This window comes from Rutidosis leptorrhynchoides, chromosome 7 (genome assembly GCF_046630445.1).
Source record: "Rutidosis leptorrhynchoides isolate AG116_Rl617_1_P2 chromosome 7, CSIRO_AGI_Rlap_v1, whole genome shotgun sequence".
NCBI lineage: Eukaryota > Viridiplantae > Streptophyta > Magnoliopsida > Asterales > Asteraceae > Rutidosis > Rutidosis leptorrhynchoides.
In genome coordinates this window covers 341,826,574-341,844,948 of record NC_092339.1, presented here as the reverse complement: position 1 = coordinate 341,844,948, position 18,375 = coordinate 341,826,574, and the positions used below count along the sequence as shown (strand labels likewise).

At 33.9% G+C, this 18,375-nt stretch overlaps 1 non-coding gene across 1 annotated transcript; it reads right to left on the bottom strand.

The window, feature by feature from the left end:
* Window positions 1-15,653: 15,653 nt before the first annotated feature.
* Window positions 15,654-15,760, bottom strand: LOC139860832 (small nucleolar RNA R71). The gene has a single exon (XR_011763446.1). It is a non-coding gene; the product is annotated as a small nucleolar RNA R71 (small nucleolar RNA).
* Between the last annotated feature and the right edge of the window lie 2,615 nt (window positions 15,761-18,375).

Sequence of the window (18,375 nt, the reverse complement as noted above, 5' to 3'; positions counted from 1 at the left end):
TATCAAATATTCCCACACTTGAGCGTTGCTTGTCCTCAAGCAATATAGTCTTGAAATAAAAATACTAGAATCACTTCTTTATTCTTCACACTTTGTACATCAGTAATTCTTATACGGCGGTATGAACAATGATAGTAACATTGTGGTTTACAGTCCCACATGACTATGAAAATTTAGATCCTTAAGGAAATTGAATCTTTATGAAAACATTTGATCTTTCGAAAATACAATCTAGCTTTTACCCTAGATAAGTTTTTCGGAATAACCCTTCACCGGTATTTGCAAACTGTTAAGGCAATGTCCCGTGACATGCTTTTGATTATGGTCTATATCGTGTCGGATGCAATTACTATCCTTGGTAGGAGCAATAGTAAAGATCACCCTATAGTTTTTCGGTCTGGCACAATGTCCTGTCTTTGACCATGCTATGCAACCACCATTCTTACGGTTGACACCCGATTTGGTTCAGGTGACCTAATGAATTCCAGGTGAATTCCTAGGATTTTACGTTCAATGGTAATGAACGCATTGAAAATGGATTTTCAGAAAACAAATCGGTTTGTAATTTGATCAAAATATTTTCTCGTTCAAGCTCGAGTTTAGATATCATCGAATTCCATGAGTTTGAATTCTCAATCTTTAAGGTCAATCTCAAGGATTGAGTAATATCAGTCTTAAAAGCCGATTTTTGATCTTTAAGGAGATTATCCTTTCTGGGAATCTGATTCATTAGTCTTATAAGCTAATTTGCACGGTGCCACCCATTGTACGAGACAGATCCTCTCATGGTTAGGATACGTCTGACCACTTGGCGACCCTGTTTGATGCTAAGGTCCGTGGATTTCCAGCTGATTTTTGAGAAAACTTTTCAAGGTTTTTCGTAGACTCTACAACTGGTCTGGACGACAACTTCCTAACCTAAATCAAGAAGCGCGTGTTTTTTTTCCCGGAAGACTTTTCTTCCTTTTAAATTTCATTTATATTACAATAAACTGGGTAAAACTGATTAAAATTGTCCAAAACAAAAGTATCTTCAATTATTTGTACAAAAATATGTGATATATGTTCTAAATAATTTGGTAAATTTTTCCCACACTTGGCTTTTATTTCCTTTCTTTGTCTTTTTATTTTCCTCTATTCCATTTTAAATGAATTCTAACATTTTGAGTTGTTTCTCAATTTATGTCCTTTCCGAGGTAACAATAATTTCGCTGTTAACACCTAGTTTTATCATTCATAAATATGTATAAACATGATTTTGAGTTCATTTAGTTGAAAATTTTGAAAATTTTTACTAGAATTGGGTAGTCAGTATATAAGACTAGGGCTGTTCTTTATTATCAGAGAGCACTAGATTCTAATACAACTACCGCGTTACTAGTATTTTTAATGGTAACCAAGTGTTTAAATTTAAAATTTTAAAAATCCGAAAGAATTTAACCCCTTCCCACACTTAAGATCTTGTAATGCCCTCATTTGCAAGAAATCATTAACAATTTAAATTATTGAGGGTGATTAGCGTAGAAAAATGATTAAATTTTACCAAAGTTTTTAAACATATTGGCGTTTGTTTTGAATGATAAATGGTGCATTTCATTTGTTCATTCCGTCTGTTGTTACATCACACTTGTTTTTCGTTTTGCCATAAAAATTTATAGCTTTTGCTGAACTTAATGCCAGTCTTTGAAAGCTGTTTTACTCTGTTTTGTACATTAGATAAACTATAAACATACATAATATTTTTATTATATTTTTTTTATAAAACCTTTATTTATTAAAACAATTTAAATGAATAATTTTTTTTAAAATTTTGTTTCCTTTTACTTTAGGTAGTTTCGGTATGTTTACCTAATCCGTTCCTCGACAAAATTTAAAATTTGTCATTTTTAAAGCGATTGTTTTAAAAGCAAAGATTTTTGGGTTTTTTAATTTTTTTTTTTTTTTTGGTATACTTTAGATCAATAATATTAAAAATAATGATAACAAAATTTTTCGCCCCGCCATCGGGTAAAGCAATTTCGGTTCCATGACCTAGTCTTCAACTTACGACGAATTTTAGAAATCATATTTTTAACTTATTGAAATAAAGTATATTTTTATTTTTAAATTCACACCAAACTTAAATTTAAAATGCATAAAATTAAAAATTCATATTAATATTATTAATATTTTTATACATTAATTTTACAAACTTATATTAAAAATATTATTTTTTTAAAATATTTAAAAACTTAAATATATTGATTTTAAAAATTTACAATAATAATTTAATATTTATATATTAATTTTAAAAACAAGGCAAAAATTAAAATTAAAAATCTTTTTGGTCTTTTATTCCACTTTAAACAATCAAATATTATCAAAAATATACGCCCCTCTTTTGGGTAAATTAATTTTGGTTCCATAACCTAGTTTTACTCCTGACAAATTTTTGAAATATTTTGGGTTGATTGATTAAAGATATTTATACCTTAAGAATAAACGGTAAATTTCGCAGTGATGTAATAAATTTTTGTATGATATCAATAATTTCGGTTTCGCATACCTAATTTTATTGAATACCAATTTAATACTTTATAGTGAACGATTCAGCGTTTATTATCAAAAGGTTAAAAGCAATAAAATAAAATAAAAACTGTACATACTTACCTATGAGAAAGAATTCTCAAAGACCTGCTTTAGCCGACTCATAGGAGAGTCATGTGATTTGGTTTTCCATAGCTACATAAGTGTAACCTCGATTCTTCAATAACTTTTCTTCTAAACATATGAACGGTCCTTCTCTGCATAGAGTAACAAATTCGGTATTTGAATATGTTTGATTGTTTGAACATTTACCTTCTTGTGACCATTTTCCGCATTTATGACATCTTTCAAGGTGTCGTGCTCTTCTTTTTATTGCGGATTTTGATTTTTCTTTACCAAAATGTATCTTATGATGATCTTTCCTGAGTTCTTTCCTTACTTCGTCCATTTTTCCTCTTACGAATGATACCACTTCACTCGGGAGTGTGTCATTATTACGTTTAGTAATCAAAGCGTGTAGTAGTAGAACATTGTTCAGATCAAAGGAATTCTTCATCTCGTAAAACTTAAAAAAATAAAAATTCAGAATGGAGGGAGAAGACTAGTTCTTTAGGGTCTGCTAGGGAAAGACCATTCAGATTCCATTCTCGGAAACTACACGAAAACCGAATATCTAACTCTAACAGAAATACAAATTACCCTAAAAAGATTCAAATCTTTCCACACTTAGTTAGCTGTGGTGTCGAAATTGTGATTAACTTCATCTTCAATTTCCATTGGATTATCTATGTAATGTTTAACTCTGTGACCATTTACTTTAAATTCAATCTCATTTGAATTTATTAATTCTACTGTTCCGTATGGGAAAACTCTTTTGACTATAAATGGTCCAGACCATCTTGATTTCAATTTTCCAGGAAATAGCTTGAATCGTGAATTGAAAAGAAGAACTCTGTCTCCTTCCTTAAATTCTTTTGAACTTCTGATTCTTTTATCATGCCATTTCTTTGTTCTTTCTTTATAGATTAACGAATTTTCGTATGCTTCATGTCTTAATTCTTCTAATTCATTTAGTTGGCTTAACCGTAGATGTCCGGCTTCATGCAAATCAAGATTACATGTCTTCAAAGCCTAAAATGCTTTGTGCTCAATTTCTACTGGAAGGTGGCATGCTTTTCCGTAAACAATTTTAAAAGGTGTGGTACCAATTGGAGTTTTGTAGGCTGTTCTAAAAGCCCAGAGTGCATCCTCCAATTTGATGGACCATTCCTTCGGATTTGATCCTACGGTTTTCTCTAGAATATGTTTTAATGCTCGGTTGGTATTTTCAACTTGTCCACTTGTTTGTGGATGATAAGCGGTTGAGATTTTATGAGTTACTCCATATCTTTTGAGAACTTTCTCAAGTTGATTATTACAAAAATGAGTACCTCGATCACTTATTAAAGCTTTCGGTGTTCCGAACCTAGCAAAAAAACGTTTTAAGAAGTTGACTACAACTCGTGCATCATTAGTCGGGAGAGCTTGTGCTTCCACCCATTTAGATACATAATCAATGGCAACGAGAATGTAGAGATTATTATGAGATTTTGGAAATGGACCCATAAAGTCAATACCCCAAACGTCAAATACTTCACATACTTGAATGACATTTTGTGGCATTTCATCACGTTGACTTATTTTTCCGGCCCTTTGACAAGCATCACAGGATTTACAAAGAAGGTGCGCGTCTTTGAAAATTGTAGGCCAATAGAATCCAGCGTCATAGACTTTTCTTGCTGTAACTTGAGGTCCATAATGCCCTCCTGTTGGTCCTGTGTGATAATGGTTTAAGATTTGACTAGCTTCATCTCCGAATATGCATCGGCGTATTATTCCATCGGGACAACTTTTAAACAATTGTGGATCTTCCCAGAAATAGTGTTTTATATCACTAAAGAATTTCTTTCGTTTTTGGTAGGACAACCCTTTTTCAAGGAATCCACATACTAAGTAATTTGCATAGTCTGCAAACCATGGAATTTCATTATAATCGATCTTCAAAAGATATTCATCAGGAAAGTTATCTTGTATAGCCGATTCATTTAGAACTTATAATTCAGGATTTTCAAGACGAGAAAGATGATCAGCTGTGAGATTTTCTGCTCCCTTTTTGTCTTGGATTTCAATATCGAACTCTTGTAAGAGTAAGATCCAATGAATTAATCGTGGTTTGGCATCTTGTTTCGAAAATAGGTATCTAAGAGCAGAATGGTCGGTATAGACCACCGTTTTTGCTAGAACGAGATATGAACGAAATTTGTCAAAAGCAAAGACAATAGCAAGGAGTTCTTTTTCAGTAGTTATGTAATTTGTCTGTGCTCCTTGTAATGTCTTACTAGCAAAATAAATAGGTTGAAATCGTTTTTCAATCCTTTGTCCTAAAACGGCTCCCATTGCAAAATCACTTGCATCGCACATGAGTTCAAATGGTAGATTCCAATTTGGAGTTATCATGATCGGCGCATTAGTGAGTTTTTCTTTAAGAATATTGAAAGATTTGATGCATTCATCCGAAAAGATGAATGGAGCATCCTTTTCTAGGAGTTTATTCATAGGAGTGGCAATTTTAGAAAAATCTTTTATGAAACGTCGGTAAAAACCGGCATGCCCTAGAAAACTCCTAACTCCTCTAACATTGGTGGGATGTGGAAGTTTAGCAATTACATCTACTTTAGCTCTATCCACTTCAATTCCTTCCTTTGAAATTTTATAACCAAGAACGATGCCTTCTTTAACCATGAAATGGCATTTCTCCCAATTAAGTACTAGATTTGATTGCTCGCACCTAATAAGCATTCGTTCAAGATTAACTAGACATGATTCAAAAGTATCACCAAAGATTGAAAAGTCATCCATGAAAACTTCCATGCATTCTTCTATCATGTCATGAAAAATCGCCATCATGCACCTTTGAAAGGTTGCAGGGGCGTTGCAAAGTCCAAATGGCATGCGTTTATAAGCAAAAGTACCATAAGGGCATGTGAACATAGTTTTCTCTTGGTCCTCGGGTGCGATTGGAATTTGAAAGTATCCGGAAAAACCATCAAGAAAACAATAGTAACTATTTCCGGCTAACCTTTCCAACATTTGATCAATGAAAGGTAAGGGAAAGTGATCTTTTCTGGTGGCATCATTTAATTTTCTATAATCAATACAAACACGCCATCCTGTTACAGTTCTAGTAGGAATAAGCTCATTTTTCTCATTTGTGATGACAATCATGCCACCTTTCTTAGGCACGCATTGAACTGGGCTTACCCATGGACTATCAAAGATTGGAAAAATTAAACCTGCATCTAGCAGTTTAATAATTTCTTTCTTAACAACATCTTGCATATTAGGATTTAGTCTTCGTTGGCGTTGCACATACGTTTTATGACCTTCTTCCATAAGGATTTTATGTGTGCAATACGAAGGACTTATGCCTTTAATGTCATGAATCTTCCATGCAATAGCTGGTTTATGAGCTTTTAGCACAGAAATGAGTTGAGATTTTTCATTTTCAGTAAGAGAAGACGATATTATTACAGGTAATTCAGATTTACCATGTAAATAAGCATATTCCAAATGGTTTGGAAGTGGTTTTAACTCTAATGTCGGTGGTTCTTCTATCGATGATTTATATCGATATTTTTCTTCTTCTTTTAGCATTTGAATTTCTTCTGTTGTTGGTTCGTATTCATTAGCCATGAGTGCGGCTAACATTTCAGCTTCATCAATTGGTTCAGTTCCTTCTCCTAAAGAACATTCTCCTGTTCCTTGTAATTCTGGAAATTCTTATAACAATTCTGCATGTGAATCTATAGTTTGAATATAATAACATGTATCATCTGCAGATTGCGGTTGTTGCATGGCTCTATCCATCGAAAAGGTAACACTCTCGTCCTCTATACTTAGGGTCAGTTTCTTACCGAACACGTCTATTATTACTTTAGCCGTGTTTAAGAATGGTCTTCCTAATATGAGAGGAACTCAAGAATCTTCTTCCATGTCCAGAATAACAAAATCTACTGGAAATACTAAAGGACCAACTTTAACTAGCATGTTCTCCATTATCCCTCTAGGATATTTTACTGATCGATCTGCTAGTTGTATACTTATTCGTGTTGGTTTCAATTCTCCAAGGTCTAGTTTAGCGTATAGTGAATACGGCATTAAATTTATACTAGCACCTAAGTCTGTCAATGCTTCTATTGAACTAAGACTACCCAGAAAACATGGAATTGTGAAACTTCCTGGATCAGATAATGTTTCTGGTATCTTATTCAACAGTACTGCAGAGCAATTAGCATTCATAGTAACAGCCGAGAGTTCTTCCATTTTCTTTCTATTTGTGATTAGATCTTTAAGAAATTTAGCATATCTTGGCATTCCTGAAATCACATCAATGAAAGGAAGATTTACATTTATTTGTTTAAACATATCCAAGAATTTGGATTGCTCGGCTTCAAGTCTTTCTTTTCTCATTTTACTTGGGTAAGGAACTGGTGGTTGGTATGGTTTAACATAAGGTTTAGCCTTAAATGTGTTATCTTCATTAACCTTTTCAACTACCGGTTCTGTTTCCTTTTCTTGTTCAGGCTGTGGTGCCTGTGGAGTAGGAATAACGTCATCAGAAATTACAGGTATTTCAGGTGGTTTAAGTGTAATACCACTTCTTGTGGTAATGGCTTTAGCTGTTTCATTCTGGAGGTTAGCATTTGTATCGCTAGGTAGACTTCCCGGTTTTCTCTCACCTATCAACCTTGCTAGGTTACTTACTTCATGTTCCAAATTTTGGATAGAAGCTTGTTGATTTCTAAATGCTTGAGCATTTTTTTCATTAGTTTGTTTCTGCGATGTGAAAAATTGAGTTTGAGATTCAACTAGCTTCGACATCATGTCTTATAAATTTGGCTTTTTATCATCGGTCTGTGGTGGTTTATTTTGAAAAATAGGTCTTTGTTGGTTGTAAGTATTGTTAGATACTTGTTGATTGCTAGGACCTTGTTGGTTGTTGTATGAAACATTTTGGTTATAATTCTGATTTTGATTGTAGATTGGTCTTGGCGGTTGATAATTATTCGGATAATTATTTTCAGGCCTTTGGTTTATGTATGAAACATTCTCTCTTTGTTCCATTGTTTGTTCAATATTGAGACAATCTTTTGTCAAATGTGGTCCTTCACACTGCTCACAACTAATTCGTATTGAGTGAATATCTTTAGTCATCTTTTCCATTCGTATCTCGACAACATCTATCTTTGCGAAAATGGAATCAAAGTCATGGATAGAATCGGCTCTAGCCGCTTTAGATGATCTAACGATATCTTTTTCTTGATGCCACTCATGTGAGTGGGAAGCAGTGTTATCAATAATTTTGTAAGCTTCAGTTGCGGTTTTCTTCATAATGGAACCACCAGCTGCTATATCGATGTCTTTGCGTGTAGTGATGTCGCATCCTTGGTAGAATATTTGTACTATTTGATAAGTGTCTAGACCATGTTGCGGACATCCTCTTAACAACTTTCCAAATCTTGTCCACGCTTCATATAAAGTTTCATTTGGCTTTTGCATGAATGTAACAATTTCTCCTTGAAGTCTCACGGCTTTAGATGCCGGAAAGAATTGTTTAAGAAATTTTTTAACTAAAACATCCCATGTATCAATAGCCCCTTCAGGTAACGATTATAACCAATCTTTGGCTTCTCCCTTTAAAGTCCAGGGAAATAACATGAGATAGATTTGTTCATCCTCAACTTCTCTGATTTTGAATAGAGTACATATCCTATTAAAGGTTCGAAGATGTTCGTTTGGATCTTCCTTCGGCGCACCACTAAATTGGCATTGATTAGTTACCATGTGTAGGATTTGTCCTTTGATTTCATAATCTGGCACATTAATGTCTGGTTGAGTAATTGCATGACCTTGGCCAGTGCGTTTAGCTCTCATTCGGTCTTCCATACTTAGAGGTTCCAGATTTTCCATTATTGAATTTGTTGAATCTGAATCACTAAGGGATTCTGATTTAATGGTTTCTTCCTCGACAATCTCTGGATGAGTGATTTGTGGTTCAGGAGGAATGATTAGTGGTTCAGAATCTCTGAATTGTCCCTGAATATCCTCCGGATTCTCAATTGTGAGGTCGGGTTCAAAAAATGGATTATCGGAAATTTGAACTGGAGTACTTGGTCGACTAGATGACGATTGTAAAGAAAAATCAACGACGACAATGTTGGTTAGATATCTTGATCGGGTTACAGGTGGTGAATGTATAAAAGGTGGTGAACGTTTTGCTCGGTGCATTCACAGAATATCCTATTAGTTATAAAAGATAAAAATTATATAAGTTATCAAATTAATAGACTTTTCTGATTTTGCCCACGTTTCGAATAGCCAATAGATGCAGCAGGTAGCCAGGACCCTTTAAATCGAAAGCCCAGAACTCGCCACTAACAAATCCAACTATTACTACGAACCAGAAAATTTTGGATGTCTATCAATTTAACTGCTTAAAATAATATTTCGTCGAAGTTTAAAGAAATTTTAGAGAAGAAATAGAAAATTCTATGTCCTAAAAACTAGAGCGTCGAGAAATAAGAAAGAAAAAGAGCGCGTCGAAAAACGTCGAAAAATAAAAGGTCGAAAAATTAAACATCGAAAAATAATAAAATGCAGCGTCGAAACTTAAAAGTCTAAAAACTAAATATTAAAAGTTACGTCTAAAGGTATTAAAGCTTAAAAAGAATTCTGTATCCAAAACAGTAATAACTTAAAAAGGTACTAAAGTCTATTAAATATGAAAGCGATGAGCGACGTCGTAAAATTCTAAAGCGCCTAAGTCTTAGTCTAAAGAAAAAGCACTTAAGGGATTTTACGGCAAAGCCTAAAAATCTAGAAATAAAAATAACTACGGCAAAATACTAAGTTACGAACTAATTACGAGCGAAAAATATAAATATTACGAATAAACGATTAAAAAGATATAAAATTTAAAAAAAACTTAAATTATAAAAATACAATTTTTACAAAAATATTATTTTTATAATTTTATTTTATAAAAATATTAGTTTTATATATTAATAAAACTAATTAAAACTTAAAATGAATTAAAACTAAACTTACACTAATTATATTAAATTAAAACCCTAATTTTAATTAATAATAATTAATTTTAACCCTAATTTCGTAATTAATGCTGTCTAATGTTTGACCTGTCAGAGATCTCCACGAGTGCAGATACCAGCTGGTAAAAATCTCCGCGAGTGCGGAGGATACAGATTCAGCTGAGGTGCAGGTCGAATTCGTGCAGGTTCAGTTGTTTTTTTTTTTTTTTTTTTTTTGCTTTTTTACTTTGTTTTTAATTTTCTGTTTTTATTTTATAGAAAATATAATTTAAACAAAACTTATATTTTTTTCAAATACTTATTAGTTTGTTGTAACTTAAAAAAATAAACTTTTTTTTAATTAAAACACCTATATATATATATATATATATATATATATATATATTTTATGTTTTTATATTTTTGTTTTTAATATTTAAAAACTTATATTTTTACAAAAATAAATTAAAACTTAATAATTTTTTTTTATATAGCGTTTCGCTTTCGGCGTTTATGAAGTCCCGGCAGCGGCGCCAAAAATACTTGATGTTAAAGCAGAGGTGTACGAAATAGTTATATTTTTGCTACAAAATACTATTAAATACGATACAATTTTACACAAGTTATTTATTTATTTATAGAGTGGATACACCTAAACTTTGCTACAACACTTATAGGCAGTGTACCTAATCGTACAGTAGTGTAGTTTTTAGTAAGTCCGTTTCGTTCCACAAGGAGCTAGCCAAGTTTAACGCTATAATTATTTTAACCTATAATTGTAAAATATATATATATATATATATATATATATATATATATATATATATATATATATATATATATATATATATATATATATATATATATATATATATATATATATATATATATATATAAGTAGTATTATTATTATAAAAGGGGGTTTTTACCGTTTAATGACCGGTTTGTCGATTTTATAACTTAAGTTACAATTAAAACCTAATGTAAAATATTAAAAATAAATATAACTTAATTTAAAGTGTAAAGTAAATGACAATAATTAAAGTGCGATAAATTAAAGTGCGATAAATAAAATGACGATAAATAAAATTGCGATAATTAAAAAGTACGATAATTAAAAGTGCGATAAATAAAATGACAGTAAATAAAAATGCGATGAAATATGAAATAAAGGAATTATGCTTATTTAAACTTCCGCAATCATGATGTTTGACGTGTTGATTTTAGTTAATTACCATGGGTTAATTGTCCTTTGTCCTGGATTATTCGATATGTCCATCTGGTTTTTGTCCATAACAGTCCATCAGTCATAAATATAAAGTGCGAGTGTCCTCGTCAAATTATCCTTATATCCGAAGTCAAATATTCAACTAATTGGGGACTTAAACTGTAATAAGGTTTTAATACTTTATTATCAATTACACCAAGTGTCCTTGCATGTAATCCACCCCTGTTTTAATGAGTCCATTGACTATTAATCCATTCCCGTGTCCGGTCAAATGAACGATTATTAGTACTTATAAATATCCCGCCCATCGTGTTCGATCGAGTGTATATGGATATTTATAGATACGTCAAATTGTAAATCTCTATATTAGATTAACGAACTATCATTCAGTTAAACAAATATAAAGCCCATTAATAGCCCATTGTCCAGTTTCCACAAGTGTCGTTCTTTTGTCCAAACCCCAATTATGGTACAAAGCCCAATAACCCCGTCTTTAATATTTAGTCTAACATCACGATTACTTTGATTTAAATAAGCATAACAATAGCTTAGCTACGAGACATTAATTTAAAAAGGTTGAACATAACTTACAATGAGTATTAATAGCGTAGCGTTACACGGACAGAATTTCGACTTACACACTTACAACATTCACCACTATAACCATATTATTATTAAACTTAAATTAAAATTATAATTATAAAATATAAATATAAATATATCGTAGATAGAAAGATAGAAAAAGGATGATGAAATCGATAAGAATGCGCGGCCTTTTATAGGCCCACGTTTCACTGTAGAGCTCCGCGAGTGCGGATGTTTTCTTCATAAAAGCTCCGCGAGTGCGGAGGTCTAGAATCCAGCTCACCAAATGAATTCAACGTGGGCTGCTTTGATTAAAATAATATATAATATATATATATATAATTAATTATATATAATATCATATTCTTGTGCATAGTTGACTTGTAATTTTTAGTCCGTTGCGTCGCGCGCTGAAAGTTGGTTCATGTCTCGGTTTCGGATTTTCGAACGCCTTTTCGTACTATTTAATATCTTGTACTTTGCGTTTTGCGGCTCGTACTCTTGTAATTTCTAGACGTTTCTCATCAATAATTTGAACCACTTTAATTGTACTTTGTACTTTTTAGCATTTTGGTCGTTTGCGTCTTCAAATTGTCGAATCTGTCTTTTGTCTTCACCTTTTATTATTTAAACGAATATCACTTGTAAATAGAACAATTGCAACTAAAAGCTTGTCTTTCTTGAGGGATAATGCTATGAAATATATGTTCGTTTTTAGCATTATCACTGATCAAACAGATCATCAAATCTCGGTAATGGATATCTATCTTAATGGTTCTCTTATTCAATTCCCGATAATCGGAACACAATCGCAGTGTACCATTGATGTGGCCGAAACGGACGGTTTTATTCGTACGGTGTCGTTAGGCCGCATGACGTCAGATTCAGTTGATCAGGGTAGCACACAGTGGTTTTTTTATTTATATTATGCGGGGCCTAAATTTAATTTTACTTTCTAAGGTGTAGAAGGTGTAAGTTAACCTAGTGACGTATTTTTGAATGGATTAACGATTTGAAAATCAAAAGGATAATTGTATTTTATTTAAATTACCTAGATAAGGATAGTAGTTGATTTAAGCTAAAAGTCCTAAGTGCGAAAAGGTAAATAAGTGGAAGGATATTCGGAGTATGCAGATCAGGGAAATGTTGACCAAGATATCAGTGTTGGGTTAGGAAAAGGTAATTATGCTTATGTTAAAGCTATGCTTGGAATGATGTAGATCTAGTTGGATGAGTCAATTACACAGACCTACTTATCTCTGAACTCTCGGAGTTCTCTTTGAGCAGTGAGAAGTATGTCACTTGGTTGTATAATTGAAAGGTAGCTATACCTCGAAGGTTATCCTCAGTAAAGTGCTAGGTTTATTAGTGAGTTGAGCTCTAATCCTAACCCTCGTTATCAGTTTAGTTAACTAAATAACAACGTGCTGTGTTGATTGAACACTGATCATAAACGGAAGGAGTGCGTTGGTTTAAGTTGGCAAAACCTTAAATGAAAACTAACAGCCATTCCATCATACTAATGAGATCATATCAGTTCAAGCATTATACAGCATTACAGTTGATATACTGAAAGTAAAGCAAATAGAAACCTAATAAATACCTAAATAGTTGATATGACTTATTCCTAAGGCAACAATCAAACAAGAACGTGCAATAGGCTTGGGTCACACAGTAAAGGCACTGACTAGATATTAATAGCTCCTAAGAAGTCTCTTTGGAACAGTCAATAGGCATACTAGGTCATTCATGTCTCAATTCCTAAGTTCCGTGTCCTAAAAGCGCATTAGATGCCTCTCGGGAACTCTGGCCATACCGTGTTCATAGAATCTTCAGATATAGTATAACCAGGGGTCTTAATCTTATGAAGTAGCTAATTTCATATAGGTGGATAAGTCCTGATCACAACCTAGGTTGGACAATCCTTAAGATGCTAGCATACAAATCTATCAGACTTCCTAGTTCAGTATTATGACAGTAATCGTACTAAATTAACATAATTACGCTAACCCAAACTTCTATCATGGCAACATACAGATTAATTAAGCTATCATGGTAATATCGGAACGCACTATTAAACATAAAAAGTAAGAACACTTGTTCAATACAAAAGACAAGCGTTTCAGATAAAAACCTGGAAAGGCCGAAGAAATCTGCCCGAGATCGCAGGGAATCGCAGGGACTCGCCGGGATATCCTCCGGAAAATAAAAGCTAAACTAACTACTACTAAAAACTAACTAAAAGCTTGAAAATATAAAGTGAATTACAAATTGAGTGTGTGTTGAAATGGATGGAGAGAGCCCTTTAAATAGGCTTGGAATTTTGCCTGCAAACGGCTGGCAGGCCGTTTGGCAGGCCATTTACAGGGGCCGTTTGCCAAGCCAAGCTTTATCTATTTTGCACTAATTAGTTGTAATCTTCATTTTACTTTACATACTTTGCATTGTGTACTTGTAATAGCTTGAAGATGATGATGATTTACATTTCTATGCTTATTATTAGTTTAATTTTAGCTATGATGGGTTAAATATCTTGTGTTTGCTTATTTATAAATCTCTAATGCTAGTGTTTGCCCCAAATCAATTGATTATTATTGTTTGAATGAATTACATGATCATGTGTTGTTGAGTTAGCTAACGATCTATTGCTATGAGTTTGTTTTAGGCTTGACTTTGATTACATATGTTGTGTAGCTCTCTTAGTGATTTGAGAAGTGAATCAATGTGTGCTTCAACACCTTAGGTGATCTAGACAACTAGCTTAGGAATTGCAAGTGATTGTGTTCTTGATCTAGGTTGGTTTTCAATTGGCCTCTAGTCAACATAGTAATGGTGATTATTTTAAGTGATTTCGATAGTTGGGGGTTTTAAGTGATTTCAACCCAAGCTCAATCTCAATGACCAAATCATGCTTAACTCGATCTTAGGATATAAAGCTTATGTGAATTTGCGGAGTATCATTTGATTTGAGGTTTAGTAGTGATGCTAAACATTTAATAGTTCAACAACTAATGAGATAGCAAAATAGGCAAAACGGGGCAAGCCAAGCATAGAGAGGATTAGATAAGTGAACACGTCTTAGTTAATTTATTTTAAGTCTTAATACTTCACTACTTGTTTCTTGCTACTAGCTTAATTGTTAAATTTAGGTTTGTTTAATTGCGCAAGTTTTAGTTGTTAGTTGATATCAATTGAAACCCCCCAATCAAACAAACCCTAGGACAATTGATAGTTTCAAATATCCGACTTACACCGCTTCCCTTGGAACGAACTTGATAAGAATACTTACATTAAAGTGCTATAGTAACCGGGTTCTAAGTACTCGTTAGTTATGTGTACTTGATTGTAGTGTTTGAATCAAATATAAATTTAGAGGGTAAAAGATGTATATCGTACGAACGCATCACACTTTCTTGGCGCCGCTGCCGGGGAAGCGGTTAGCCTAGTTGGTTATTTAGTTTAAACGTTTAATTATTCGATCCTTTCGTAGGGGTTTACCCTTACGAAAGTTACTTTTCGCATTTTATATTATTATTTTTTTTGTAAAACCGCTTGTGTTTGTGTTGTGATTGAAGGATAGGTGCCTTTGGTGTATGAAAACAAGGTCTCACAAGGATCAAGAGTTCACACATCCATTCTATGATCCGAAAAGACACGTGCATGGGGTTTATAATCGTAGAGAAGAAAGGGTATTAAGAAAGAATTTCGAAGCTTTGTCATTTTGTTTAGAAGAGATGGATCCAAACAGTAATCCGATTCACGATGAAGAGGGCAATCCTAATGGTCCTCTGGTTAATTAAGAATTATTGAATGATCTAAACGACACACCAATGTGGAACGCTAGATTAATTGCACCAACAATGATAACACCGGCTATTACTAAACCACCAATCGAAGCGGATAATTGGAAGATCGAGGGTAACTTTTTCACGTTGATCAAGGATACATACTTTCCTGGGTTGATAGATGAGAATCCGTTCGAACATATTCAACACTTTAATGATCTTTGTTATATTTACAAAATCAAAAACGTCATCGATGACGCTTTTAAGTTGAGGGCATTTCCCTTCACACTTCAAGGAGACGCAAAAGCTTGGATGCGAAGCTTGCCATCCGATTCCATAAAATCTTTTCAAGAATTAACAAACGAGTTTATCAATCATTTCTTTCCACCGTCAAAAGTAGAGCGACTTAGAATGGAGATTAATGAGTTTACACAACGGGGTGATGAGAGTTTGTATGATGCGTGAGATCGATTCAAGAAGCTACTAAGAGCTTTCCCACTGTATGGTTTGACAATGAAGGAGTATATCAACACATTATATCGGGGTTGTAATAATTTTACGAAGCAATATCTTGATTCTTCATCCGGTGGGGTATTTATGTACAAATCACCAAATGCGGTCGAAATTATGTTAGAAGACATCCCGATCAACACGTATGAATGGGCACCTTCACCGCGAGATTTGACAAGGAAAAGTGTAGCACAATTCGAGAGTGATAATGGGCAAGTGACACTTGCAAGCTTGAACAATCAATTTCAAACATTTGGGAAAGAATTGAAGAAGATTCAACAAACGGTAGTTGCAATGCAAGTAGGTTGTCAACGATGCGAGGGTCCACATCTCACGAAGAATTGTCTTCAAATTACTCAATGCAATCATGTTGATCTAGATGATATTCCCATGAATTCGGATGCTCATGTGAACTACGTGAGTAATCAAAACTACCAACGGGGAGGAACATCTAATGAAAGCTACTACAATCCTAATCAAAAACAAGTAAATCAAAACTACCAACGGGGAGGAACATCTAATGAAAGCTACTACAATCCTAATCAAAAACAAGTATCATTCAACAACCAAACCAATACACCACCCGGATTCACAAACTAAAACCGAAATCAAGGTTACAACAACTATAACCAAAACCGAAACAACAACTTTCAATACCAAAACCAACAACCTTACAACAACCAACCTTACAACAACCAAAGCAATTCAAATTATCAAAGCAACCAAGGTTATAGTCAATCACAAAATAACCAAGGTTACAATCAACAACCTCAACAAAACATTCAACAATCCCAACCTTCGAAGAGCTTAGAAGAAATCATGCAAAATTACATCAAGAAGGTAGAATCAACCGAAGCTTTTCTAATGAAAGAGAATGAGCACTTGAAGCAACAACTCCGAAATCAACAAGCCTCATTCCAAAACCTTGAGAGCACCGTTGGAAGAATTTCAAATCAAGTTGCCGAAAGACCACAAGGAACTTTACCTTCAAACACTCAAGTTAACCCGAATAATTACAACAGCAACCGAAACAACCAACACAACCAACAAAACCACCAAAATAACACGAGAGTTATTCCTATCGAGAGCAACACTACCAATCCAAACCAAAATCAAGCGAGTTCATCAAATCCTACCAATACTTATGCTCAAGTGAACTCGATTGATTCAACTGAAGAAGATCAATCCGAATATCCTCAAGCTTTCACGTTCGATGTTGAAGGAGGCAAGTTTGATTTTGATGAAGCGCTAGAAATTAATACTATCGATTATGGGGTATTCAAGTTTTCGGAGGATTCGGACGATGCAAGATTCATTTCCTATCAAGTTAAAAGTGTATTGTCCATGGAGGCTACCGATTCGACATGCAAGGAGTTAAAGGATGAGTTTGAGCAAATTAAATTGAGAAAGGTTGAGAAAGAGCAAAAGGTCGAAACTTTATTGAATGTAAAGGAGCAAAAGAAAGAGGTCGAGGTTCTTGCTACATCAACTAAGGAGAAAAATGAGACACCGATCTCACATCCTCAATCATTACCTCCTACACATCTAAATGATGTGGATTGTAAGTCAACTTTAACCGACAATGAAAATATTTATGTTAAACTCCCTTTGGCGGAGGTGCTTGAGAATATGCCCAACTATGAGAAATTTTTGAAGATACTCATGGCCAAAAAGAGAGATGTTGAGCAAGTATCCACCGCTTTCTTGAAAAAGGAGTGTGATGGAATTTTAAAGAAATGTAACCTACCATCCAAAATGGGTGATCCCGGACCTTTCCTTATCCCATGCAATGTAAACGGTTCGGAGATGCTCACATCTTTAGCCGATTCGGGGGCAAGTATCAACTTCATGCCCTACTCCATTTACAAAAGGCTAGGCCTAGGTGACCTTTCAGCCACTACAATGGGAGTTAAATTAATTGATCAACCAATTAACTTTAGTGTGGAGATCGTCGAAGACTTAATTGTTAAGGTGGGGGACATGAAATTTCCCATTGACTTTGTTATTGTTGATATAAAGGAAGATCCGGTTGTACCCCTTGTTTTGGGAAGGCCATTCTTGGAAACCGCGGGCTCTTTCTTTGACTTTAGAACCGAGAAATTGACTCTTCGGGATAAAGGGAAATGCATGAGCATAAGAACTAAACGTATTAAAACACCATCGATACCATTGACCACACCACAAGTTGTTGCTAGTGTTCAATGCATCACGAGCACAAGGCAAGTTGGTTCACCAACTAAAGGTAGTGAGGGATTGACCAAGGGAATTCAAGGTAAAGACAAAGATCAAAACAACGTTGTTGACAAGTCTATGCAAAAGTTATTTGGGCGGGTGCATCGGGCTTCATCCAAAAAAGATGAACACTTGAGAAAACATCTAGTGTCAAACTTGTCAAAACATGAGAAAGTTAAACTTAAAGAATTAATCAATGAAAACAAAGTAATGAATGATTGGTTAATGTCAATGTTAAGTGGTGCTGGTAATGAAAATGTTTCCCCTAGCTCAAAGGGAAGGGAAGTTTACCACCCCGAAATTAGTTGAAATCTTAAGGGGATGGGAGTCGGGTGATAGACTCGTTAAAAACTTTCCAAAATTGCGTATATAATTTCTTTTA